We start from the raw sequence: 6,000 nt of genomic DNA, 5'->3' as shown, positions 1-6,000 counted from the left end.
CTAGTTCATGTGCCAGCAGAAAGTGGCCCGGCAAACTTCTGCTATTTTGCCACACTGTTTATGTATTGTGACTAGACAGGAAGTAATAGTAGTTTGGCCATACTGACAATGATTGAAGCAACATGCTACTCATGCTTGATGTTCATCCACAGATTTAATTAAGGTTTATGGATAAATCAAAGGTGTATGTACCATGGCCATTAACATGATTTATATGAAAATGTTTGTGTGAATGAGGTTGCGCTAATTTCTTATGATTGATATCAAGTATAATCGTTTCCATTAAAATCCACATTGTCAAACTTAAACACACATCACATTCAATACTCTATTTACAATGGACAATAGAACAGAGCAAAATACATTTCATGCTAGAACATGATTTTATTTGTTTATATCATACAGGAAGTTCCAGAAAGCGAGGAGCACTCTGACAGAACGGCTATTCCTGAAGTTACCACAGAAACACACGTGAAAGTAGAAACTAGCATTCTGTCAAATGAGGACCTCAAGAAAAGTAAAAGAGTGTCCATTGATAAAAGTGACCAAGATGAAAAAAGTGAGGAGAATTACAGCGAAAACAACTTATCAAGGGAAGGAAGTCGCCTAGGAGATGATGTAAACCTAGCAGGTGGTGTTGAACATGGTGACCATGTGGATAAAAGCGTTGACACTGATGATGACAACAGCAATGCTCAAGATCATGATGATGAAGCAGATGTTGATGATGATTATGCAGAAGCTGATGATGTTGAGGACAATGAGGACGATGAATATGAAGACAATGTAAGCGTAAAATCTGGAAATAGTAGAGAGACTGATCAGGACTGCAATGAGAGTAAAGAAAATGGTGATTCTGTAAACACTAAACTTAAAAAAAGTCAGGAGTACAGTTATGAATCACATCCTGAAGAAATGCAAAATGATGATTCAAACACATTATTAAATACTAACAGTGATTCCAGTTTAAATAAGGATGGTACTATTAGTTCCTCTGTAGAAAAAGGCAAAAAAGCAACCAGGAAGAAAAAGAACGGAAAGCAAATAACAACCAAAATGTCTAAAGGCCATACAAGGCCAGACAGAAAAAACAAAAAGAATGCAGACCAGATTGATTTAGGCAGACCCAGCAAATCGAACGAGGACAAATCAGCACCAAAGAAGCTAAATAGCTTTGAAAACAGAGATTCTGAAGTATTAGATAGTGTAGAAAGATTGCTGCATAGCGAACTAGGAAATTCAAAAATATCAGATAGTCACTCAAATAAAGATATTGATTCAAAAGAAGAACCTGATTCAAATGAAGATACTCACTCACAGGAGGATACTCATTCCCTAGAAAACACTCACTCACCAGAAGACACTAACTCACAGGAGGATACTCATTTACAGGAGGATACTCACTCACCAGAAAATACTCACTCACCAGAAAACACTCACTCACCAGAAGATACTATTTCACAGGAAGATACTCACTCACAGGAGGATACTCCCTCACCAGAAAGCACTCACTCACCAGAAGACACTAACTCACAGGAGGACACTAACTCAAAAGAAGACACTCAATTAACCAAAGGTAACAGACAATCAAGTAAGGATGGTAGCCATTCATTAGAGCACTTCAGTCCATCAAATGAGGATATCAACCAGTCTAAGGAGTCAATTGAAGATGTCACTAAATCAGTAGAAGCCATCGATCAAGAAGAGGGTGACAGTAAGTCAAATGAAAATGTCAGTCAATTTAGCCATAGTCAGTCCAAAGAAATATTGCAATTGAAAAAAGGACATAAACAGTCAATGGAAAAAATAAGCAAAAGTATATCAGTGGAAAATGGGGATCAAGACAAATCCTCACAAGATAAAAGTGAATCCAAGGAAGATATAAATAGTAAACTAAATTCTAAAGACGAATCTGAGGATGTTGACTCTGCAGATGACAGGAAATTAGATGACTCTGATACCACAACAGAACAAGTGGGAAGCAGTGAGTCAACGGAGGTCAATAAGTCTTTCGAACTGAGGTCCATTGTGCTAGGAAATAATTCTTTACATGACAGTGAATCTTCCAGCAAGTCAACAGAGTTCACCAGTCTCTCCAAAGAGAATACTGAAGAGGACCATGATTCAGCAGACATTGATGATAAAAAGAGTATAACAGCAGAGGAAGATGAAAGCCATTCTACAGAAAGTGATGAGTCAGTTCAGGTGAGAAAGCAGAGTGAATCCAGCGAGTCTGAAAATGTCAGTAGAACATCAATAAGCTCTGAAATTGATAGCAGAAGGTTAATGTTTAATATTTATCAGCGGAAAGCTATTGGAAATGACAATGACTGTCAAGATGGTTATTAGGTCCACCTGACAGTTTAACTGAAGAATGAAGAAATATAATCAACATTTGCAGATTGTTCATCATCTGTAACTTGTACTGGAAGACAAGATACTGCCCACTGATGTGAATGTATAAGTTGTCTTCTATCATTGTAGTCTGTTATGCTTGGTAATACAAAAAGCTGTGTGATTAAAGTAATCACTTCTTTCTTGTGAAAGGAGAAATCAGACGCAAAATAAGCTAGGTGTATATATGTGTATCCAGAACAATACCTCAAATTAGCGTAGCTATTATTAGCAATTTGTGACCTTCAAAACAACAAAGCACTGGAAGGATGACATGTCATATAATTAATAGTCAAATACTGTGTTCAATTTCTTTCTTTCATCAATGTTTGATAAGATAAATGTATTAATCTGAAATGTATTAAACTTCCAAAAGATAGAAATGTCACTCGACCATATGTCATTCAGCACTATATCATCATCATCATTTATTTATATGGCATCACTAATTCAGCAGTGTTGTACAGAGAACTCACTCAGATCAGTCCCTGTCCCATCGGAGCTTACATTCTAAATTCCCTAACACACATACATACACACACACACACACACACAGACACACACACACACACACACACAGACAGACAGACTAGGGTAAAAAAATTTAACAGCCAATTAACCTATCAGTATATTTTTGGAGTGTGGGAGGAAACCGGAGCACCCAGAGGAAACCCACGCAGACACGGGGAGAACATACAAATGATGTAAAAAAAAAAAAAAATACAAGAGACTTTACACACTATTACACATCTCCTGAGTGTCTGCCATACCAGATTAAAGACACATACTACCAGAGCTGACAGATGGAAGGGGAGGAGAGAGATGGCAGGCAAAATTGGACAGAATATTGAAGCTGCCACCGCATGTGTGTATTAAATGCAGTTCCTGTTTATGTAGAAGAGTTCAATTAGGGGCTGTGTTCACTACACTTGAAGAATCCAGCAGCTCTCTTCTCATCCCATTGTCTGAGCTCTGAGTCTACCTTCTGAATGTAACAGTTTCAGTCTGAAAGGTGAGGGGTCTCCCTCAATTTTAAGAGTTGACCGCAAAATATTAGATGAACATTTTCTTATAAATATGTTGTTCAATATATCACTATTTCCAGAATAAATTTACAGAATATTAATACTGGTGTGCTCTATTTCATGTAGTGCAAGGCTAAATTAATAATTTTTATAATGCAAATGTCATGATTTTTTTCAAAGGGTGGATGTAATTAATTATTTTTGTATTTTTTTTGTAGATTCAACCAGTATTCTTGAGTCTTTTGCTAAAAAAAAAAAAACAGCACCACTTAGGTATTCCATTGCTTTATGTTCATGAGAACTGATCAATTCATCCATTAGGCACCCTAGGCTTTCGCCTATGGCCCAGTGGCCACTGATGTGCCCAGTGGGAAGGTAGACTAAAACAATTTTTTATCTTTAGCTCTTACAGGGTTGTAATCTGCTCCCAGTGCAGTGGGTAGGTATATCATCCAACCACAAACAATAGCATCAAAAACATATTCACACATTGTAGCCACCGGGCTATTTCATATTAGGAAGAGGATGCACATTTCCCCTCATCACGTTTAAGATTTTTGGCTTTTTCAGTGTCTATTGATTGAGTTAAAGTATCCTGCGAATAATACAGAAACAAGATAGTTTTAAACATTCAGAAAGTTTTCACTTAAATGAATAAGAACTTAGGTGCTGGTACGGAGGTTTAATGCTGTCTAGGCAGTAATGCTGAAGAGCTCTGTCACCAATTTCAGAGAACCATGATCGATAGACAGTGAAGGCTGGACATGGTGCTTACTACTTTTGCAATACTTCCATATGGCACACAATCCACACAACCCACAAGCAATAGCATCAAATACATCTTGGTTCGTTATAGCAACTATGCAATTGCACCTTATGTGGAGGAAAGAGGGAGAGGCTTTAGTATGTCCTCAAAGTATACCTTCTACTCTGTAAAGATTATGGACTTCTTCAGTGTCTGTTAATGAGATGGATGAGGTAGCTCTGAGGGGGCTTACTCTCTTACTTTTGTTCCCCTTCATTATGGCATTGCCATAGTCAAATGAGAAGGTAAAGATAAATACAAATAGCATTAGATGTACCTTCATCCATGGAAGTCACTAGACTCTTGCATCTTAGTTGGAGAAATGATACAGGGGATTTATTATGTCTTCAGGGCACCCTCTCCACTGTAAAGATTTTGGTTTCTTCCATGTCTGATGATGGTGGTTTTGGCATGCCTGCAAAGGATCCCATGATGCCCTTTGTTTTCCTTCCATATGGAACACAACCCACACGCAATAGCAGCAAAAACATCTTCATGCATTGCAGCCCCTAGGCTTTTGCGCCCTAGGTGGAAGAAAGAGGGAGGGGCTTTATTATGTCCTCCATGATTATAGCTAGTGGTGCAGGCACGTCTGCAGGGATTTCCTCTTTTACCTTTTCTGTCTTTAATTATGGCATTCTCACAGTACAATGTGAAGGTGAAAATGAACACAAGGAATTGCATCAAATGTATCTTCACACGTTGTAGCCACTAGACTATTACATTTTAGATGGCAGAAAGAGGGATCGACTTTATTCTTTATTATTATTTGTCCTCAAATTCTACAGGATTCTCTCACCTTGGTTAAGATTTTAGGCTTCTTCAGGGTCTGATGATGATGGTGGTGTTCGCGGGTCTGTTTTGAATTCCACTATTACCTTTGTTAACCTTCCAAATTACACACGACCAAGAGGCAATAGCATCAAATACTATGGCTACTACTAGGCTATTGCGACATAGGTATAGGAGAGAGGGAAGGGCTTTTTACCCAAAGACTATAGGATTCCCTTACCCTGGTTAAGATTTTGGGCTTCCGTGTCTGTACAAAGGGGTGTAGTCAAACCTGAGGGTAAATGTCTCATACTGCGACTTTCCAGCAGGTTTCAAAAGTGGAGATGTTGTCTATAGCAACCAATCAGATTCTAGTTATCATTTTGTAGAATTTACTAAATAAATGATAACTAGAATCTCATTGGATGTTATAGGGAACATCTCAACTTTTCAAACCTGCCAGAAATACATTTGATAAATTTACTCCCTGGAGGGGTTTCCTCTCTTAATTTTGCTGTCCTGCATTATGGCATTCTCATAATACAATGGCAAGGTAGGTAAAGATGAATACAAGCAATAACTTCAAATGTATCTTCACACATTGTAGCCACTAGACTATTGAAGGAAAGAGGGAGAGGCTTTATTATGTCCCCAAAATCTACAGGGTTTCTTCACCTCACTTAAGATTTTGGTCTTGTTCTGTGTCGGATAATGCTGGTGTAGGGTCTGCAATGGATCCCATGATTACCTTTATTATCTTTCCATATGGCACATGATCCACTATCAACAACATCAAATACATCTTAACGCATAGTAGCCACTAGGTTATTGCACCTTAGGTGGTGGAAACAGGCAGGGGCTTTATTATGCTCCCAAAGTCAGTGTTTCCTCTCCTCTGTAAAGTTTTTTGGCTTCTTCAGTGGCTGTAGATAGTGGTGTACACAGGTCTGCAGGGATTTTGTCTCTGAAATAACAATGGCATTTATCCCAAAACTTACAATTTCC

The sequence above is a fragment of the Mixophyes fleayi genome, chromosome 1 (assembly GCF_038048845.1).
Source record: "Mixophyes fleayi isolate aMixFle1 chromosome 1, aMixFle1.hap1, whole genome shotgun sequence".
Classification (NCBI taxonomy): domain Eukaryota; kingdom Metazoa; phylum Chordata; class Amphibia; order Anura; family Limnodynastidae; genus Mixophyes; species Mixophyes fleayi.
The sequence above is the reverse complement of the archived record's forward strand: the minus strand, read 5'-3'. Positions refer to the sequence as shown.